Source organism: Haemorhous mexicanus, chromosome 4 (genome assembly GCF_027477595.1).
Source record: "Haemorhous mexicanus isolate bHaeMex1 chromosome 4, bHaeMex1.pri, whole genome shotgun sequence".
NCBI classification, from domain to species: Eukaryota; Metazoa; Chordata; class Aves; order Passeriformes; family Fringillidae; genus Haemorhous; species Haemorhous mexicanus.
Window position 1 is genome coordinate 42223951 of NC_082344.1, and position 23985 is coordinate 42247935.

The 23985-nt window shown below is 34.8% G+C and overlaps 1 long non-coding RNA gene across 1 annotated transcript in view; it reads right to left on the reverse strand.

Annotated features, from left to right (window-relative positions):
• LOC132326922 (uncharacterized) overlaps nt 1-15238 on the reverse strand; it is a 41966-nt gene extending 26728 nt beyond the window's left edge. Inside the window, exon 1 of the long non-coding RNA XR_009486369.1 lies at nt 15123-15238. This is a non-coding gene — a long non-coding RNA (uncharacterized LOC132326922). The remainder of the gene's footprint in view (nt 1-15122) is intronic.
• Between the last annotated feature and the right edge of the window lie 8747 nt (nt 15239-23985).

Below are 23985 nucleotides of genomic sequence, written 5' to 3' on the forward strand. Positions count from 1 at the left end.
TGTCCTTTTATCTAACTTCAGGCTTGAATACAGAAACAGTGTCACAAATTGCTCATCACCAAAATCAAAGAAAACCAAATTTTCAGAAAAAATGAAGCAACTGACCTTGATAGTGAGTGTTAGCTTCAAATGCAACTGTTCTTATCAGTTACCCTCTTCAAGAGTGTCCCTTTAGGACATCACTAAAATATAAATATATGATCTGAGCTAGTACCTTATTCTTCACATTTTTAAACAATTTTAATTTGCTATATAACTCTGGTGCAGTCACAGAAGTGCCCTGTGATTCAGCAACTGAACTGGACTTGACTATCAGTTTTCTGTTCAACATTTGATTTTTCTGGTACTCAAACAAATGTGTGACTTGTTAGATTTGGCTGTAAAACACGAATACAAGCTCATGACATTTAATCCCAATGTGTTACAATTTTCAAAAGGACTCCTGAAAAGGCAGTAGGAAGAAAAGCTTTTATATATTTTTAAGCAATTTCTTTAATTTTGTTAGTTTCCTTTTACTGAAGTGAAGCCTTAACAGTTTTGTACCCTGTGCATGGTAATTTTTTGCAAAGAATAAAATGGGAAGCATGGAATTGTGTAACATGCTGATTTGTTTAATTTACCCCCTGAAAACAACAGCTTACATTGCTAAGCATTTTTCCTTATGCTGATTTTTGTTTTGTTTACTTTAATTGTAAGCATTTTGAGAAAAGACATTTGTCTTTTTTGTTTTTCACTATGGAGCTTTAAAGATGCTTCATTATTTTATTACTAATATCTCTAAACAGCAATAAGAAAATGATAAAATCTCTCTTAAAAATAATAAATGGTATTTTGAACCCTCATAGTTATTATTATATCGCTAAACCATGATTTTAAAATGTTAAAAATCATCAGCTATAAAAAGCATATCAAAAGATGTTTTTAAGATGAATTCATAATTTTGAAAGTCTAAACTTTGGTTTAACATTCTCAAAGATGGAAATTATAAGTCAAGGGTGTGCTATATGAATTAACCAATTACAAATTCAAAAGCTGAATACTTGTTTTTGTGACTGTTTATTGCTATAAAATTACATTTCAACTTATGGTATTTCTCAGCTAGAACGTTAAAGACCTGAAAATTTTGTCCATGGAAATTCCAATGCTATAAGGAGAAATGTCCCTTACCATGGCCTTTATTCATTTTGTCTCCTAAAAGTTACTGTGGATTTACCTTGACATAAAATTATGACCGCTCTGTACCAGAAAGCATATACTTCAGTGAAAGCTTTGATTAATTTGATTAATTTTTAACTCTTATACTCCCTTTTTGCATTTGAAGCACATTTTTGTTATACTTAGATTAATTAATGAAATTCCCTGCATGTGATACATAGCTTGATTTTTTTACCAGTTTTCAAAGAAACTAAATTGCCCAAATAACAGCTTAGGCAACTCCAAGCTGATTAGTAGCTGCATTTAAAACAGCTGTTCCAAAATGGCCCTATAAATATATAGAGTATTTTAGTAAGTCTAATCTACCAACATGTCAGAGATATACAAAAGCTTGTATTTAGCTTGTCTTCAGCTTACGGCTCTCAAACTTCAAAGTGATTTTCTTCTGGCTAAGAATTGACTGGAATATGCATGTAATCCCTCCAAGAGTTTACCTAATTGGGACAGTCTTTGTGACATTTAGTTGACCCTACATAGAGCTATACTGTAAGGCAAATTAAGCATCAAGTTCTTCTGACATTTCCTGAGTTGATAGGGCCACTGTGTTAAATAAATAACACATTTATTTGGTGAATTTGGAAATTTTGGTGAATTACACCAAAATCAACAGCCTATATTTGCATAAGGCTTCCAGCATTAGTTAATGGTATTTTAAATTATAAATAGCTTATGTTTCAGGAAGAAAGCAAGCTTGTAATAGCCAATTCCTATGAAGCAATTTTTAATCAAGTGCTAATAAAACAATACATTAGGTACAAATAGTTTAACACAGAGTAAACTCAAGTCACCTGAATATCTAGTGAGTGCTCAGAGGCATCTAGGCAAAATATTTACAATACTATTACAATTTCCCAGAGCTGACAGGGCAGGTTAGTGAGATGCACACTATGATAGTGCCTGTTGTAATCATAATGGCAGAAACCAACACAGATATTTGTCTTAGGGTCTTTATAAAGTATCTGTGTGAATCCACCTCCTAGTGAAAACACTAGAATCCTAATATAATGTACTTCATGCAAAGAACTGATACTGTGAGAACTGTTGGCATTAAAGAAATTGCTTTTAATTCACAAACCACAGTAAACTTTTTTTTTTTAATCAAAATATATTTGTTAAAGAAGCTTTTCATTTTCTCATGCCACTTTAGAAAAGAATGAACGAAAAACCCTAGCAGCCCAACCATGCTCTTGTGGAACTCTTATCTGTACAGCATTAGATTAACAGGAAATGCACCCTTTCAAAGATGGAGGATATTTTCTTCCAAAGATATAAATATTGTCTCCACTGAGCACAGTTCATTTTTATCCTAATGATTATTGTTTGTCTGTTAAATAGGTGTCTATTATTACAAAGATGCAATCTAGTGTTACCTGAGATGCCTTGTATGGTAGTTGAATATGAAAATATAGGTAATTGAATTTACAGCATGGAAGACACAAGGTACAGTTTTAATGGAAGTGCATGGAGGATAAATTCTGATCACTGAACTGGAATTTGACCTCCTGGTGTAATGCATAATATGAATCAAGAACAGGAAAAAAGTCATGGTAAAATGATAAATATTTGGGAATGAAAAGTAGCAAAAGTAGCAAACTTCAGAGTAGTAAGGCTTAGTTTACCTAGCCTGACTGGTAATAACTACTTCACATCAGTTGGGGTTTTTGCCAAAAACACCCTGAATCTTCTTTTCTAATGCTGGCCATCTGCTTAGGAAGGTCTTTTTTTACCAAGTAGGGTAGGTAGGGTAAGTATGAAGGACTCCCCAAATTAAAAACTAGAAAACTCATCTGGATGGGAGCAACAGGTTCAAGCCTGCATTCTACATAATGCCAAGCAGTTCCCTAGCTGAGAAGCTTGGCTGCACATTTACTGAAGGCAGGAAGGTTCTTAGGGTCTCCTGCTGCTGATGTCAAACATTATGAATACTTAAACACTCATCAGGATACTGGATGAATGTACAAGTAATCATAAATCCCAGTTCGTCCAGGATACTGAAAAAATTGCATCATCTTGTTAATAATTTAAATATATATATATATATAGATAGATAAATAGATAGATAGATAGATAGATAGATAGATATAGATATAGATATATATATACAATTTTTACTTATATTTGTATTTCTTCTGACAAAAGTATCTGCATTCTGTGTTCAAAGAGCAGATTTTTTTGAAAACCCCCTTTATATACTAAGTCCATGAAGGTATCATGCTCTTATAAGTGTTTTACAGGCAACAACAGGAATAAACTTAATTCTGAAAAAGCTTTACATTTATACGATGATTTTCCTCAGGCATGTAGACTGCTGTAATAAAATAGAATATGATTTTATTCTACTGGGCTGACATTTTTCAATGCCTTTTTGAATGGTTTTACTGCATTCTGAGAATTCTTTCATAGTTTTTCTACTTGCTTTTTAATTGAATAATTAGAAATACCTTTTGTAGGGAATTATGAATCATCAATCTAATATTATGATACTGTATATATAGATCAGAGAACACAAAAATTGATTTATTGGAAATGAAGCTTTAGGTATTAGGACAATTTTCTCTGAGAGACCATTAAAAAAATTATCCAAAGCCAGACTCAGAGTTATTAGTAAAAGTTAAATTTCTCTTCAAAGTGCATAGTTCCCAAACCTTATTGTTTCATTGGGCAGCACTGTCTACCAATACTGATTTATATCAAAATTTAACATAGTTAGTATTCCAGACAAATATATTTTTGTTACGCTGAATAAAACTCCCAGATGATTACAGTAAAAAAAAAAGTATTACAGATGTCAAATAAACATATTATGTTTTTAAAAGACTTCATCTGAATTGTATTCTAAATGCACAAATCAATGTTGCTGAAGGAATTAGGGAAAGCAAACAAAGCAGCAGAAAACAGTATTTTATTCTCAAACAGCTGAACGTGTCTGAGAAGATTATCTGATTTGAACATGTCTTTGGGCATTTGGATTTTATACAGATGGCTTGCACAAACAAATTTTATGGATCTTTCAATATCCCATTACAGGTCACAAAATGTCTGGACCTTAACTGATTGCTTTACCAGCTAAAGCTTAGATTTTTAGAAACTGTGCATGTTCCATGTGTCTAACACATTAGCAGGTTAGGCAGCTTGATGTAAAGTGATCTCTCTCAAGTAACTAAAAATAATTGTAATTACAATAATAATACAATGTATTTATTATCTTTCACCAAATGAGGTTATAAAAATAAAAACAGATGGTGGCTTTTTATATTAAATCATAAACCTACTGGAAAATCTGCATCTTTCTCTTCTAAAATACTCTGCAAATGAAAATAAAAAGTTTTCCTTCCAATGGATGTCACATATTTGTCTGGCATCAGTCTGTTTCTCTTCTCAAATAGTGCCTAGACCTCTGTATACAGAAAAAAAAAGATATACAAGCAGAACGAAACAGGAGAGCTAGTACAGGACTTTGGAACCCGTTCTCTTTACCTTGTACTTTTGAGTTAAAATTTTCAACTAGTGTATTGTAGTACATTTGAAATAATACCTCTAACTGCTGGAATATTAGTGGAAACTTCACTTGGTGGTTAGCGACTTGATTTACATTTTGAGATCTGTAATTCTCATTAGTGCTCTAGAAAATATTATCAATCATACATTAAACCCTTAGGGTGTTGGCATCTGAAGTCTTCCTTCAAAACTGGCGTTTCATTTCTCTCAAGACAAACAGTAGTACATTAATACACTAAGTCAATGTGCTCATGTCTCCCCCTAGTGCCTTTATCGGTCTTGTGTATCTTTAACTGGATTTTAGAGGTTCTAGTCAGTGCAGAAACCAAAGGTTGGTAAGGAAAACCAAAGAATTAAAGGAAGGAGAACTAGATTTGAATTGAGCTATTTTCTATGTGCCCCACAAATGCTATAAACAGGGAGCAATTTTAGGAGTGGGTTGTGGGGTTTTTGCTTGTTTGTTCATTTGTTTAGGTGGGGGTTTTTTTTGTTTTTGTTTTTGTTGGGTTTTTTTGATGGAGTGGGGGGTTGAATAAAGTAAGAGAGGAACAAAGCAAGTATAAACCTAATTCTCAAATGGGCTGTTTTGTCTTGACTATTCTTTTGATCTCTCCTGGATTTATTTTAGTTTTATTAACTTCCTTCTTCAATAGGAAAAATTCCTATTAAGCTCTTTTAAATAAATCTTTTCAGTGTGCAAAACCACATCACCATAAAAACTAGAGGTGACTTGAGAAGTTTATGTTTGGATTTAACTGAATCACAAAAACTTGATTTTTATAGACTTTCCAAAAAAGTGGCCTCCTGCAAAGTGACACATGCAAGGATGTGAGAAATTTACAGAGATACATCTTTTTCCCTATTTCTTTTTATTATTATTTATGAAGTGAAAATAAGTAACCATGTTTGCAGTACATCTTATCAGTCATATTGAACCTCTGCTGTTATCAGATATCACAGGTTCTAGTTATTGCTGTTTAATGCGAAGATGATGATACACGGACAAATAAATTCCTTTGAATTAGACTTAAAAAAAATTCTTTCAATATTTACCTTCATCCAGTAAATTGCATTTGCAAATGTAACTGAATGCAGGTTCACAACTATTCTGTGCTCACAAATTGAAACAGAAAGTGTTCATGATTCACAGAGCCAGCATAGAATTGCTACTATCCTCTGTATAGAAAACACTACTATGCAACTCACAGAAGTTATCTAGTTAGAAGTTATCTTGTCTCTGTCAGAGTAAATAAAAGTTGTTATTACTTCTGAATATACTAATGTTCATTTTCTTACACTGTTTATCTCACCTAAGAAAAGACACCTCTTTTGTACCAGTTTTGAATTCTGCAGGACACTTTCTCTTAGTTTTCATGCACAGAAAAACACCCTGTTTAGCAGAATTGCAGAATTATTCAACATATTTTATATAAAAGAGAAACTAAATTAAAACTGGTTCTTATGAGTCAGATATGAAGCAATATTTTAAACCATATTTTCCTAGGTATCTAAATCTGAAAAAGACAGAACGTTCTTCTGCCAGTTAATACTTATCCCATTATTCCTTTACTAGTCTGAATAATTGTATACTCCATACTCATACTATTTAATTTATATCTCATGAATTAAAATTAACGGGCAGTATATTAAAAACTTAGCTATAAGTCTGCAATGCAAACAAAGGGACCATCTAGGAATTCAAAATCCCATCAAGCTTCTCACTTAGTAACACTGGTGAATCTATTTTAATTGGAAAATATTTCTGCTGTAGTCTTCTGATTACTTATTCTTTCATCAGTGTCTTGTCTTTTGAATGAATTTTGGTCAATCACAAAAATTTACTTTTTTAAGTTCACTTTCAATGAAGACTTGCATGAACAAGCTATTAGGTAGAAGGCAATTAAATGAATATGCACAGAATAAATGGTGAGAATACACAAGCATTATTAAGTAAAGAAGCCACATCCAACAGCGTGTAAATGATATTCAATGTTTGTAAAGCTTCATCATTTTTGATCAAAACAGTGGAACAAAACAACAGAAAAATACCATAAGTTGATTTCAATACAGTATGGTAAATAAGAGTTTAAATTTCCATACATTTCATTATACATACATATATATAGAGTTACTATATTTGTTTTGAAAAAAAGCTTCCCTATTTTTTTAAATAAAGGCACACTTCAAACGGAAACGCAGATATATGTGAATGCAAGTAACAAAAATAACTTTATTGGCGACATTATTCAAAGACTCTGTTTGCTAGGAAGTGGCCAAGAAAACCTGAAGATTTATTACTCTATTGTCTAAATGAAGGTGCTTGTGCACACTTAATAATCTCTGTGGCATTCAGTCTCCATTTTCAGGACGTATGTTTTCATGCCTGGAATGCCAAAAGTATGAGAACTTAGTCCAGAATTTGTTATGTTAAATAAGTGAACATACAAAGCTATTTCCAGCTAAAATCTATCACAATGTATCATGTCTATCACAATAAGAAAGCAACAATTCTGCAAAAGTTCTTTTTTGTGATCTTTCAAAATAGCATCCTTTGCTGAGAAAATTTATGCAATAGCAAAAAATTTTTTATCATACTTTTTAAAATGGAAATATAAATAGATTTTGTATTATTACTTTCTCTTCAGCCATTCTTTTGCCTTTCTCTCCCCTTTTAGGTAAAGCTGTTCTATCTATCACTAATTTGAATCAGTCTTAGAAACTATCCATAGGTATCCTCTGATTGAAAATTTTGCCCCAGTTCACATAACCATTCAGTATGTGTATACAAATGTGTCTCAGGCATGAAAGCTAAGGAGAAGGCTGTTACATTATTCATTTCATTTCTCAACCACAAAGATAATGCTTTGAAGAAAACTCTGTGGATGCTGAGAGTGTGAAAACTACTCTGCACAGTTACATGCCCATGTCCTCATGAGTACAATAAAACACTATTAGGCCAGCTAAAGCGGACTGTTTAAGTGCTTTTTATAATGTGAAATCTATTTTTTTCCACAACATAAAAAGGTTTCTTAGAAGAAAACCTCAAGAAGTAAGGGTTTTTTTGCATCAAAATATTTCCATCAGGAGTATGCATACTGTCAAAGAGAAATGGTGAGATGTGAGCCTCCATGCCAGGAGCCTTGTGTGCCGATGGGCTCTCTGAAGAGCTGGAAGAGAAACTGTTGTCTCTTCTGAGAGCCTCTCTCTACCAGAAATATGGAAAGAAAAATCAGAACTAGTATCCCTTCTGTGGGAGTAGCTGCTCAGATGTCCAGTTATGCTTTCATGAGCTACAAAAATCAAATGTACAAAAATATTGGCAACCAGATACTTCTCTCTATTTAAAATGGGCCTCCCTTTGTTCAGTTTAATTCTGTTCTCTTCTTCCATCTGAGCTTCAAGCAAAGGTTTGGAAACAAGAGCAAAAGCCAAAACCAAACTCAATCCAAAGAGATAATAATCTTTCTTTCTTCATGTTAACTCTGCTGGATGTGACAAAGTTCTTTCTCGGACCTTGCAAAGTCAATAAAGATTCTACTGACTAAAACTAATCAAGCTTTACTAAAAACTGCCAGTTAATTAGATCCTGAGTTTTTTCTAATTCAGACTGGTTTTGCATTTTATTACAAAGAAATCAGAAGATATAAGTCCACTTGTTCTTAATCACTGAAAGAAGGGCCTGATTATCACCCTGTGTCAATATTTCTTTGGGTGATTAAAACCCCCAGCACTGTGACACTTGCTGCTCAGTTTACCAGCTCCAACACTTGTAATGGGCAATCAGCTCTCAATTAGTACTTTCTTGGCATTTTAAAAAATTTATTTGGAAGTATCTGCAAATTTGCTTGTGCACATACTGCATAGAAAGTGATCTTGTCCTCACTAATTCTGATATTGATTTGGGGTAATAGTACCCATATAAATCAGAGTTTGCTGTTAAAAGAAATTGCATTTTGCTCCCATGGAAATCAATCAGCTTACTTTCTGTTGCAAAGTAGTACATGTAGGTCTGGATCTGAATGAAAAAAGATAAACAAACCTGTTTAAATCTATACTTGGACTTCTAAAGCATGAACATTACTTCCTATAGGAACAATTATATTTACCTAGAAGAGAAAATCTTACTACTGACCTTCTATTTTATATTGCAATGTGTTTAGAAAGGCCCAATTGTGCCTATAAAATCATGTAACTCACACAGCCCTCAGCTATAGTTGCAGAATATTTATTAGTACAATGGAAAGCTTTGTACCTGTGCCAATGTACATTTTGCTAAATCTTTATAGGTCACCCTTAGCATAAGCTTTTAATAAGTGCAGCAGCTGAAAATCAACTGTTTTCTTTTAATGTGTTTATTTTTCTATATCAATCATAGTTTTCACATCCAACACAATGTGACAGGAACTAAGGCAGGTATGTTTCTGAAGGCATTCACATTGGCTTAATGATTTTCAACATGCAAATAAAAGGACTATCCACTTTCATTTCATTTGGAAACATGGCCTTTGAATACAGAGAGTAATCTGGGATATTTTTAAACCTGCTGCTCAGATTGGGTTGGCAACAAAAAGCTGTCAAAAAAATGAAGGTTGTCTTTTATAGAATGTACTCCTTTACTACTTTAGTTCTGGGATCTTTTTTTATTCCCTTGTACTATTGGAGAAACAATACATTGCTATGACTTTTTATTGACTGTGCTTATGGAGATAAGAAGAATTTTAAGGTAAGGAGATATGGAAATAGGAGAATGCTTAAGGAGGTGTAAGAAAGTGTTAAGTTCTCACATTCAATTTAATGACATACAAAGTACTGTTCTGTTCAGAACCAGAATTGATATGACAGGGTTGATCATAAGATACCATATTCGATACATGCAGCTCATAGGCATGAAAAAGTAATGTCAAAAGTTTTTCATGTTTGAGCTGCATTCCTTCTTTCAAAGAATACCTTGATTGGAATACTGAATCACTGCAATAACAGTTCAAAGACAGGTTCTGCTGCTGTTTGTAAGGAACCATACTTTACAGACAATTGTTTAGCCCTCAAAAGCTGAGTATTATGAGTATTACTTTTCATGAATAAGCTGTTTAGTAATATGCCCACCAGATTGCATACTGATAATTTTTTTCGTCTCCCTCCCCACAGACATGCTTGAGGGTAAGGTTTTGATACTTGTTAGCCAAAGCACATAGCCATCTAAACAACAGTGAGTAATCTGCTCCATACAGACCAGTGGAGTAGTCCCACAGTCCCACACAACAGGAAAGGAAACCACAAGAGAAATTCTGAGTCATGATTAATTTCCTGGCATACTCACAGACTCTATAGATCTCATTATCCCCTTGCTCAGGGTGGATCAGAGAAATACAATTTAGGCACAAATATTAGATCTTTGAATGTGATTAAACAAGTACAATGGGAGTCAGCACTTAAATGAAACAATTACAGCCTTCAGTAGAACTGAAACAAGTACAGCCTTCTGCATACAAATTTGAAGTCCATTCTTTGAACTCAACAGAAGAAAATCCTACAAATATTTGCTTTGGATTTTTTAAAATAATCAAATTAAAAGAGAATCAACATGTAGTTTTTTTTGCCATTATTAAGTGAAACTCAAGTTAAAATAGTTTGGTTTGTAAGAGAATAGTGCATAAGATATCAAAACCACAGAAGAATACCATTTAAAATTGAGCATTACTTGGATATGATAAAAATTAACTTATCGGTATTTTGTACATCATTATTGAACCCTCATGTAGAAAGGATCCCAGAAGAAAGTTGTATACTATCATAGTGCAATATGAGAAAGGATCCCAGAAGAAAGTTGTATAATATCATAGTACAATATGAGAAGACAAGAACAGGCCAGACAAGAGAACTTGTAAGGTAAGGAAAGGCACAAAATCATGTCAGATATGGTGAATTTTTAACTCTACAGCTTCCAGGAAACTGCAGTGGGATTCCAGACTGTAGGGGCCAGACTGCCCATCTTTCCAAAGGACACAGGGTTTCCTATTTCTGTACTGAGTGAGATTCAAAAAAACTCTCACAGTTAAATTCAAGCTATCATATTCTAATGCAGGAGCAGGCAAAAAAAGAGAGAAGACATGTAGCATATTCTCACATGGGATTATTGTTAGGTACATAAAGGAGCATGGACACTTCAACTCCATCTTTAGAGTACCTCCATGTGTGTTGCATCCATTCTGCACAGTATGTCAGCTGATGCTGTAATTCTTTGCCAAATACTGTCACATGAAGTAGATGACAAACTGAGACAGCTTGGACTGAAAATTCTTCTCATCTTAAAAAGGTGACATGCAATCTTGTGGCAGATTTTTCCATATTCTTCTCATATCTATAGATGTCTTATTTTGAGGATTAACTGGCTTTAAAGGCCAGGTTACTTTTTGATTAGCACCTTGACTTAACAAGAACTGCTGCTCAGTGAAATCCAGTTCTTTGTATACTAGCACTAGCAGTTCCCTTTCAGTACTGGATGTCTGTACAATGCTCATACTATTTATACTCCAAAAAAAAAAAGCCTCAAAACAAAACAAAAAAAAAAAATGCTGACAGATAGATTAATGGTTTTTTTTTTTCCCTGGAAACAGAATTCCACATTTTACAAATATATTTTGAATTATTACTGCATTTTTTTATATTCATATACATCTCTATAGAGAAAAGAGAAATGTCAATGAAAAGGAGCTAGACATACTGAATGAATGTGTCACAAAAAAGAAGCCCTATTTGTATATATACACACATGCAATCCAGATCAGTCCACAAAAGGTATTTTCAAAGATATTTGTTTTAGACCTCATATAATATCTCAGTTAAAATGGTACTTTAGAAATAAGAATTTAACCAAAAAATGCAATATTTTAAATATTTTTTATTTTTAAAGAGATTTAAAAAATTTGTAGGAAGCATTTGGAAGAGAGACAGAAAAAGTAACTTCAAAAAAAAAAGGTCAAACGTCTAAAGAAAGAACAATTCTCATATGACAAAATAATAGGTTCTGCTTTCAGCTACAATCACTAGAGGAATAGCGAATTTCCTGAGCTATGAATGATATGGCAGTCAGGATCAAACTTGTTATGCTCAGTAACAAGCCAGGTTTTGCCTTTCATATGGTTTTGGAAAAAGATTTACATGTTCTCATTATCTCTCAACACTCGTGAGAAAGCAGAGAGCAAGCAGAATCTCCCCACAGTTTACATGAGGAAAAGGTTTCCATTTATCATGATGATGCCTTGAATCTTTTTAATCCTCTGTTAAAAGGAGTAAGACAGCTGCATTTGAAGCCCTTCTTCCAGCTGCGTCTTACTCAGCTGCTGGTTTTTCATGGAATTTGGGAATTGGTGTAATTAGACTGAAGGGAATTGGGTCATGCTTATCAATTAACTCTGCTAATAGAGCTGTTGTGTCTAAATGCTCTTTTTGGGCATCTGTGTAAACATTTTCTCTTGGTGATTCTCTGTTTTCCACTTCTTACAAGAATGTATTGGCAGCTCCTTCCACTACCTGCAGTCCATGCTTATCAATCTTCAAGTTAGATATATGAGAATACATTTTCTTTATTAATAAACAGAATAAATAATAATATGACAAAAGATGGGCAAGGTGATCTCCGAAAGCAGATTACAAATTTACATTAGTGCAGACTGGACATCAGCATTTGAGATATTTGGAAGTCTATACTATTAATTACTTTTACAATTGGAACTTGATTTACTGGTCAATGAAATATAATTCAACCATTTATTACAGTCTTTAATACTCATCATTTATATTGCAGTTTGATTTGGAAGGTTTGATCATGGAGGGAGGTAAGGCTTGATATAGTAGAGTTAGCAGAACTCAGTACTTTACATAATCTGGCCAGAGAAAGCAAACTTTATAGCTGTTTAGAAGGGCAGCACAAGAAGGGCCAGAAGCTGTTAAGCAAATGAAGCATATTTGAAAACAAATAGGCTACTTTGCAAATAATTATAAATAAACAGCTCTATTAGAAGCAGCAACATGGAATAATATGCCATAAGACTAACAAAAAAACACTCTTTTCCTTGATTTACTAGAGAAACAAGACAAGGTATTTCACTTCTCTCTTTCTTCTACCTGATATTATCTTTAGAGCTCTGTCCCCCAGTATATTTTGTATAGCGCTTAACAGGACAGCTCCCTAATCCTAATCATAACCACCAGTTCTGAATTCTGTCTTTCTCAAGAAAGAGATTAAAGCACACAGAAATAACCAAAACTAAGTCACAATAAAAACCTGTTGCTGCCAAAGACCGAAGTGCTGTATTCCCTGAGTACTGCAGTGCTTGAGCTGCGCTCAAAGCATTTATATGGCAGGTTCTTGCTCAAATCCAGAGCTGATATGCTAAAGATTAACTCCTAATTTCCGTGTCAACCTGGTATCATTCAGAAAACAAGCACTGTACAAATCCAGAATTCAGATCTAGCTGGCCTTTTAAGATCACAACTAGCATACACTGACAGGAGTAACCTACTTTGGAGATCATTTGTCATTGCTTTATGTCTGTGGAGAGAAACAAGGAACACGATCACAAGGAATGTTATCAGGAGTAAAGAAATCACAGCCTGCAACTTCAATTGTCCAGTTCCTGATGCTCAGATCTCCACCTGATCCCTACTTTGGACTTTCACCTGTCCCTGTAATACCACCAAGCTATGCTTCACAGGGCATATCTGCATTCAGGTTTTATTTTAGACCTGTAGTTCACTGCTCACGTAAATCTCATCAGCCCTACTTATTGAATAGGATAAGAGAATTTCCTTCCTTTCAGAGGATACCCAACTGGAAAATTCAGTCCAACGGTCATCAAATGTGCTTTGTGGTAGGTTTTTTATAGGAAGCAACTACCACTTGAGAATCACCCCTTATTTCTCCCAGTCCCCTTTATCTTGTTCCGTACATTTTAATTTGGCCTAGAGAAAATCAAAGCACACACAAAAAAAATCACAGCAAAATTGATAACAGTTATTTGAGTATTCAGTAAACATTATTACATAACACACCAACCAATCAGAGTGCATCATTTGTATCTATTTAGCATACTACCAATCATTGCTGATGGCATCAGAAACAAGAACATCCAGGAGAGTGTTAGAGCAAATCTTCACAAAACCTATGTAGCATTAAAGAAACAGCATGGTGTAAACTTGTCTTCATGATCATCTTCATCCTTCATCATCACTGCCTGCTGCACACTTTCTCTACTGAATGAGCTTCCCCCCTTAGAGGTGATGTGTGCCTTCAGCTACAGATCTCACTAAGGAACATTTAAGCCTGCAAGTCTATGTAAGTCTGACTTAACACCTTCTGTGCAACACTTTTCTCTCCTCCTGGGAGCCCTGCCTTTCACATTGCTTTCTGCTGCTTTCTTTCCACCTACTAATATACATGAGTACTCTGGTTTAAAAAAAAAAAAATAACAAGGGAGAAAAAAATGAGACACCAGTGAATTCTTCTCAGTCTGCTAAGGCAAAATCCTACAGTTCATCTCCATCAATGAGTGCAGCTGTGTATATTGATTAAAGACAAAAAAAATCTTTTCCTGCTATTTTCTCATTGTGAAGAAGGTGTTTCCCACCCACAGTGTTCTTACAGTGCATGGGATTTTCTTCAACTCTTGAATCCTTCTAGACATGCTTTGAATAGCTCCTTCTCTTCATGAACTAGAGTACAGAACGGTGACACAGAAGAGGAAGATAAGGCTCCTCTGGAATTGCTCAGATTCTGTCTGCCTGGCCCATAAAAGTCTAGGAACTTTTGTATTTCCTTTCCCATGGTCATAAACTCTGGAGAGAATGTGAAACTTGTGTCAAAGGGGAAGCCTACTTATTTAATGAGTTATGTTGCTTATCCTTATCCTTTTTTAAGAATTTGTCTGAATCAGACGATTGCTATCAGAAACATCCTCCTCTGCTAAGAATTGTGGGGGTATTTTTGTCTGGTAGGCCTTGTTTGAGATGGGGAAAATCCTAATTTAAAAATTCTTGGACTCTTATTCTTCTTTGTCTCCTCTATACCATCCTGGCTCTTGTACAGTTATGGCAAGGTCTTACGTTTCATTGCTTGAAAGGTCCACCTTCAAACTGAGCTGTGTAATGATATTCCAAGTATGTTGACAAAGAGTTGTAAGTTATAGCAAAATCAGAAGGACAAGAAGAAACCCACTGCTAGACAGAAAAGGCAATTTAAAAGCCAACTAGAAAGCAAGATAGAGCAATGGATGAGTAGAGAGTTAACACTTGCTCTGACTGATTCTTCTGCTTCTGTCTCTGACACTGCAACTATCAAGACAGTCCTTTCTCTGAGTGCACTGATTGCCACTAAACCACAATAAAATAGAAGAAAAAGCAGTTCAACTTACCAAAGTTGGTTGTACAAACATTCTCTTCCCCCCTATTCCTGGGAAAGTAGCTATTATGGGCGGCCATGTATGGGTCACTATTCCCTTAGGGACACTGCATACTTGCAAGAGAGACTGGTTTTATACTGGCAGTATACTGGCAGTATTTAGCATTTGTCTGCATTTGGATAGATTCCAGTCATTGTTCAGTTTTGAATAAGTGTTAGGGCATTGGGTATGTAATGGATTATTTTTATAATATGCTTTGTGAGTATGAGCCTATTTTTTTGTGATTTATATATATATACTGAGCATTTACATATAGTATATATTTATATATTGACCAAAATTAACTAATGTAGATAAATGAAAATTAAATTCAGCATATAAACAAAAATTACTACAATAAAGTTTACTAAATCCCAGCCTAAGGTCAATATTTTCATTTGAATTTGTTAACTAGTTATTATTAGTTATACAAAAGTAGCTTGAATTGTCACTCTTATCTGCAGCAAGTTTGAATGACCTAATTCATTGGCTCCTCAGAGCAAAAGTAATAAGAAATGCTTGCTTCATGCCAAGGATTCTCGTCAAAGTGTGATTTGACAACAATTACTTGTGACCTCTACGAGACCCAGAGTTGCAATGCAACTTGATCAACAGTTATGCATCAAAACTCTCATCTTTCTTGGATGAAGCTTTACATCATTTTCTAGACCCAGGACTGTTTTTATTTCCCTTGCCAGTTCCAGTACAAATTTCTGTTTCAAATCTTTTGCTGTTGGCTCTGAGGAATATATATGCACCAAATAAAAGCATTTACCAAAATAATCTGTATAAACTACTGGAATTTTATATAACAGGAAAGCTTTACATTTGTATAATCAGATTCAGCACTTTGTGTTTTATTCCTTACACCAACTAGTAAATTCTAGATTATATATTCAAAAGCTGGAACAAAATCTAAGTCCAGTCAGGCTTGACTTGATACACACAACTCAATGGCTAATGTAATTATCTCAAAAACAGGCACTGTAAACACAAGCATTTAAATGTTTACACTGATAAAGCAGAAATATTGTAACACATATAAATCTGTATGTGCAAATCCAAGACACAATTATCAGTAAGTGTATGTAGAAAAATAAGAGATTTCTTTCATCTGGGATCAAAGACTGTGGATTGCACGACTATGAAAGGTTATTACTGTAGGACAGAGTGTCATTTTCTTGATTGCTTAACCAGGCAAACCAATGACAATTCGCTAAGGCATACGATCTCTTAGATCTTCAAATTCAAGGAAACATACTTATTCCCTCTGGGAATAACGTTCTTGTTTAAGCACTATTATCTACACACTATTATTTCTTTATGGCCATACATAAAGTCTTCACTCAGGGAAAGTCAATTTATAGCAAACACCAGCAAGAAATGAAGAACAGATTATATGATTACTATATGTAACCAAATCAAAAGACAAACTTGGATTTTTTTTCCAAAGGAAAAGAATTTTAGTACTGGCACTGTGGAAATGTTAACAAATATCTACACATATCACAGAAGGCATAGAAAACACACTGGCTAGAGTTCTTTAATTTTAATTGTAGTGGTATTTTGATAGAGGGTGGGGTTTTTTTGTAGTCATTGGGCTTTTTGACTGATCACTTGGCCCAAACCAACACAAAAGCTTACTGCAAATTCAGAGAATGTAAACTACAAACCCTCTGCATCTGGGGAACAGCATGTTTTGACTCGGCTAAACCCAGAAATTTTGTATAATTGGCTGAAATACTGCTAAATTTTGACCAACTTGAAATCTCATGGTGACAAAAAAGAGAAAAATTGCAAGAAACTCTCATTTTGTATTATTCTCTTTGCCTTCAACTTTCCCAATTTGCTTAAAAATAAATTCCATATTCTTCCATGAGTAACATTCTTTTACAGTATTTTTCACGGATTGTATGATGTATAGAGAATATATTACAATTGTGTCCCTGGTATTTTTCCTTTCAGTTCTTGATAAAGACTATGGCCACACCTTTCCCATGGGCTATTCTAGTATAAGTATGCTTAAAAGCACCTCTCCATAAAGTGTCCTTTCTGCATTCACACAGCAGACCTTCTAGGATTTGTCCCAGTTCCAACCTTCTTGTAACACAACTATCACAACCTTATTGTACAGTAAAGAGCTCTACCTCACTCCACCATAACCAAAGTGCTGGAAATCCTGGGCCAAGGTAGTACCTCTGCATTAGCATCTTGGCAGATAACAGCCTTCATGAGGTAGAGTGCACTGAGTCTGTCTTCACAGGACTGGACTGATGGAATGCTCCATCACACACACCAGGGCTTCCTGTCCCATCCCACACTGTCCCATGTCATGCAGAGTAGGGAATGCCAGATGTCTCACGTGCTGACTCTCCTCATCACCTGACATATTGTACCAGTCTGTGCCTTAAAGCCAATCTACAGCCCTAACCTGGACTCTACAGAGCTTAAGTACACAGTGGTGTAGAGCAGGACACCTACAAGGACCATGTAGGAAAAAATTCCTCTTTTAGCTTATGTAAGAGTAGCAGAACTTGGAAACGGGATCAGGAAACACACATTTTTTTCACACTAAGAGCCAGGGATATGCTTTACTGTTTTCCAGGCCAAAATACTCCTCTTCAGAGCTTAAGAAGAACAGAACCTTATAACCAGCCTCCAAAGAAATGTTTTCTAAGTTTTTTTCCAAATGTTTTCCAGTGTCATCCAAATGTTTTTCCAGTACAGTTGGAGTTCATAAAAAAAAAAAAAAACCTAACAAAAACACTCCCACACCAAAACAACAACAAAAAGCCTCCAAACCACAGGAGGAAAAAGAGGAAGCGACCTTGTCTCCTTATCCTGGGATAATCTGAAATTAGATGTCCTAGGAGTATTGGGCTCTTGTTTCCTAAATATGAAGATACTTATTCAGACAAGAACCATCGAAAAGAGTCTTATCAGCTATTGCCAATCAATGAACAGTATTTGACCTTCAACAACACTGATTTTACTTCCACTCACTCTGTTTTTCTGATGCTGGTGAATCAGTTAAAGTTTCAGATTGTGTCTAGTAAAGTAAACACTGACTTGAAAACCCATAAAATATTTTTAAAATGCAAGGGCACATACCTTTATTTTAAACTAAAGTAGACATGCAAAGTAGTGGCTTTACTTCCTAGGAATTTTTAAATCATTAACTTGTCAAAAAAAATCTGCTTTCTAAAGTATTTAAAAATATTTTGGAACTCTTTCACCTCTATGAACAAGATTTTCATTGACTTTTCTGAATTTTCCCAGTTTCTTCTAGATATGTGTTAAATTCTTCATGATATACAGATTTATTGGAATAACTCATACAGGCAGAATGATGATGTGAGAGCAACTGCGCCTCAAAATACAGCTAACAGAACTTTACAGCATGAAGTCTGAGCAGCCAGCTTATTTCAGGACTGACAGTCTGCTAGTTCATATAAGTATTCTAGTTTATTGAGCAAAAAACCTAGCACACTGAATTGTAAAGAATGTCAAAGCTTGTAGATGCTATACCATATAATTTCACAAGCTATGCTTTATTTGGCAGGTGTAATTTTCTTAAAAAACTGCTGAGTAACTAACAGCTTTTAAAAATACTTTTTCTCACTTGTAGACTGTAAACAACTACAAAATGAATACAATATCATGTAGAAAATAGGTACATAAGTCAGCCACTTCTAAAATATCACACCCATAAGAGTATTTGTTTTGTTAGTACATGCAGCATGAGATTCTGGTATAAGTGTCTCTTCTCCTTGCATAGAAATCTATTTACCATCCTAAGGGTGTATGAAGCATGTACTCTCTGACTCCCTGTGAGGAAAAAAGAAAAGAATGCTTTCCATATAAGTAATAGGGAAGGAAACCTTATTCTTTCTAGTGTTTGTTTAGCAGCTGAACTTCAAACATTCTCTGAAAAGCAAACAACTCCAGGAAAAGGAAAATTGAAACACAACAAGCATGTTGAACACATGAAAAGTTTTGAACTGCAACTGCAGATTAAATAAAAGGTTAACAATGATGGGAACCAAATACATAGTTAAAAATTCAAGAAAAAGGGAGGAACCAAATTACACAAGTGTTAAATCTTCTACTGATAATTTTTAGGGTTCCTGTTCTTATTTTATACACTCTAGAATGAAAAATTTCTTCTTTGAGCAATGGGAGATCATGAAGCCTCAATTTCACAGAGTTTATTCTTTTAACATCTTTATATGAAACAAATAGCAGGGGAAAACATCTACATGTAAAAAAAAATATTCTAGGTAAGACATATGAGAATGTCAGCAAATAACACAATATCTTGGGTGCTACTGCTTTAGCCTATAACAAATAACAAAAATGTCTCATTGCCCAGAAATATTGCATTACTGCATTGGAAAAACAAAGCAAGAGCTCCCTCTGTGCAACTCTAGATACATTACTTTGTTGTACTGAAATATATTTTACAATATACTGTGAATGTGACTGATGCTTATTACAAATCAACAAAATTATTCAAAACAATCAGAGTTCTGAGCAATAGACTGAACTATTTTCTCCCCCCAATACCAATAGAGAAGAATTACAGGATAAAACATGTATGATTTTTATACTACGTGAGTTGTTAGGAAGTTACAAGACTGGAATTTCAGATGAATCACAAGAACACTTCCACTTGAAAGTAAGTTAACCCACTCTAATAAGAAACATCCGCGGAAGTTTATTATTAGTGCTACAGTCAGAAAACGGTAGAATTTGCCATTCTCAGCTGGCTTCCCTACCTCTCTGTTGAAAGCTTCTGCTCCCACAGCAGGAACAACTCCTGAACTATCACAGATGGTTCACTATCTCACCCAGATCACCACAACAAATTATATTGACTCTGTTTAGGATTACTTCAATATCCTGTGTACTAAACAACAGTAGTTCAGAACTTGTTTCGTGTGTGGCTGCTCCTGCTAAAGAAGCAGTAATCTCCAAGAGAATGAATACCAGGCACACAAACAATAATTGCTTCAGCCAAATGAACTGTAAACACTTGTGTTTGCAAATTAGATTTCTGAACATAAAGGTGATTCTTTAGTGATGTAATGCAGAAAAGGGAATTGTTGCAACATTTCCAGGCTATCTTTGCAAGCATTCTTCTGCCTTATACAAACAATTCTTAGAGCAAATTGTAATTTTTCACAGAACTTTGGCAGATAATCCTGCAACTAAGGGGGAAAAAAGTGTTCTTTTATGAAAAATAATCAATAATGCATGATGGTAGTGAGCACTCTTAAGATATGGTTGCTGCAGACATTACTTACTGCCTTGAAGCTGTACAAAATGATTCTCAATGCCATTGCATGTTTTATAAGAAAAAGCCATCTCCTGTTCGTCTTTTAAATGTTCCCTGTTCCCTTTTAGAAAAAAATATTTGCCAGCATACTTCAAATTTAAGTTGGAAAATTACTTTCTGTCCTGAAGTTTGTGTCAGTTTTATTTTAAATTTAATGTGCTCTGAGATAGATAGGATTAATGTAAAAGGCAACTAAGGTGTTAACAGCATGAAAGTCTTGCTGTTCATTTTGAGGTTTCCTCCTCTTCTCCTCAGTGGCCAGGCTGACAAGTATTTTGCACAGAGAAAGGAGAACAATGAGCGCTGGTAGCTTACTGACTTCACAAATTCTTTTCTCATACCCTGAGGAAAGAACAAATTTTCTTTAACTTCAGAATCACTTGCTATCTGGCAGAAATACTTATTGCCTGTCTGTCAAAACTTCCATCAGAATGTGTCACTTTGACCAGAGCACTCTTTTCTTGTCAAACTATGCTGTTGAGACAATTGCAACCTAATTGCTGAAGATGTCAACCAAGACTACTCTAAGAATTTTCAGATATAGGCCAGCCTAAGAAAGCTGCTTCAGGAGTCTTACAATTTATTCATAAGAAAGATGATAACTAGCCTGAATAATATGATTAAAGATTTCTGCCATGGTTACATTTTTTACAGTACATTCCTCTCCCAAAGAATACATTGTCAGAGGCTTCGTGCTTCTGGAATCAACAAACAACTTATTCAGATCTTCACAGCAGAAGTTTACTGCTGGGGCGTTAATGGGTCTCTAATTTATACTCCTGCTTTGTGGAACTGTTTATGTTGATGTGCCCACAGCACTGGATGTTGGTGCTGCCCAGCTGAATAACCTACTGGAAAATACCAATGGAGTGGGGTTTCTGGACAATTAGAAATGTGTCATAAGAATTCAGACTTTATCACTTGGAAGGTAATCCTCTAGACATTACTAATGATTCCAGAGCTTTAATAGCAATAAATTAGATTTGAAATATACATATAATGATCTGGTTGCAATTATAGGACAGGCAGTCATACTTTTGATATCTATTTGCTGGAAATCAGAGGCAATTGGCAATTCTTTGCATGTTTTCTGGCTTCCTGGGCCCGTGCAGTAGTATCTTCACTGCTTCTGTGAGATTAATTACACTAAATTTACTTGTGATGTGATCACACAGTTATTTGGGCTGACAGGCCTAGCAAAATAATATCAATCTTCCCAACCAATGGCAGAAGCAGCATGAAGAGGGACAGCCAACATGGCTGAATATTCCTTGGCTGCCAGAATGGTGGGAGGTAGACCACTGGCACCTGCTGCCTGTTAGAGGAAATAGCTTTTAATTTTGAGTAAAAGAATAACAATTTACTCTAGGATCTAAAAGTGTATACTGAGAAATTCTATTCAATAATGAAACTTTTGGAAGAAGTTTATTGTGTTGATTCATCTCTTCCGATAAAGGACATCTTAATACTGAATTGTATCTTTTGTTAATATTTAATGTGAGTCAGGCAACACCAGTGTGAATCTGCATTCATAATTCCTTTCTGAAAAGATAATTTGACATGCCCTCCTTTTTCACTTTGCTATGTATTCAGCTTTAGTTGCAAAGATCATTTACTGTGCTAATGCCTTTCCCCTTCAAAACTGTCTGTGCTTGCCACGTCTCATGATGAATACCCCTTTGTAAACAAAGTAGTGATGCATTATTATAGCTGAAGGGCATTGTTTTACCTGGATGTAAATTCATCATTTTTTAATGCATCGCAGCTTGATGCTTGATATCTCATCAAGCACTCTGAAAGCTTTGTTGACACAGATTGATGATCCAAACAATTAACTTAATAATGGCATCAGCAACTGGAGGTTAGTACTAGCCAGAGAAAGAGCAGACCAAGTTCTTCCCTAGTGTATGCCTAACAAAATCAAAGGAGGTATGTTTGGGAGCTATTTATTGCAAGCAATTTATTTGATCCCTTTTTTTCATTTTCTGAGCTAATTTTAAGAGTCCGGCTATGCTGCATTAAGTACTCTGCAGACAACAAAATGAAGATTTTTTTTTTAAACAGGTTATGTTCTGTAGTTTCAGAAAAGCTAATAATTAGTGAATATTCTGTTAGAGCTCAACTGGAGATAGTTGTTTCCCAGCTGTTAACTACTACACCCCACCTGAAACGTGGTGTATATATGGAGATGTGGTAACTACCATGTATATACTTCTGTTTTGTTCTAATGTATAGTAAAATGACATTTAGTAAAACATTTGTTCTTTATTGTTTTTATAACTTGTCTAACTAGAAAAGCTTTCCCATTCTAGCACTATCTATCTCAATGCATCTCTGTGTGGACCTCGGAATCCACTGATGAATATATGACATCATTTAAATACAGACTGAAAAAGTAATAATTCTCTTAAGGAAGACCTTCTGCTGTGGATGGATTCTAGAAGACTGCAACCTCATTATTATATCCTTTGTTATCAATCTTTCTGACAACAACCTATCAGAAAACTCAGTATCTAACAGAATTCAAAGTAATAACTCTTGAAACTAGGGAACTTAGTTCAGTGATGGTTTACCAGGGAGTCTAATGTCTTGTGCCAGCTGATGTAATTGTACCTGGCAAACAGTGCATGGGAACTGCCAGTTTCAAGCTGGAGACTGACAGATGAGTAGCTTTTCTTTCTGAAGTGAGCCAGGTGCTTGGAGTTAGATGTAAAGGGCTTAGGTATTGCCTTGAAGCTAAGCCGTTTCATCCTCTCTTTGATAGTAATAAATGAGAGAAATTCATGAGTCAGATGACTATAAAAGCAACCTGGATCCAAAGATGACACCTGCCACCATCTGTCTGCCTCTTTTTTTCCTTTTTTTGAAGTTTTTTTCATTTTTTATAAGATGGATAATTTCTACATCCTCATCATTCCCTTCTTCTACCAGAAGTTTTTAAACTCAGATTTGGAACAAATTCTCCAGATATTTCACAGCAGTTGATATGTCTTTAATGGTACAGCTAGTGTTCCCATGTTAACACAAATCCAAATGTTGGATGTCAAGGTACTTTCCACTACCTTAGGAATACTGATTTTAGTACAGTTGTTAACAAAGTAAGACAAGCACTGGTAACCATTTCTTGTATTGGGTATGCTCAATAGCGGCTTGTTTTTGAAAGAAGCAAAAATCAGATTAAAGTAATTGTAAAGAAACAGACTGTTAGAGGTGATAGAACATGCAAATAAAGATGGCAATAGTCCATATAGTATGCATTTATTTGCTTAAGCCTAATGCATAAAAAAAAAAAAAGAAAAAAGCTGAGAAATGGAAGATGGTGACCAGTAGAGATCAGGGCTAAAAGAAGAGGAACTACCAGGTAAATTGGAGTTTGAATTGTGCTCCTAAAGTATAATAAGCTGTAGGGGAAACAAGAATGCATACACAAGCTTGTATTTTAAATTCACTTTTCTGAAATCTTTCAGTTCTAGATTAAATTTTTTTCTACCGCTAATG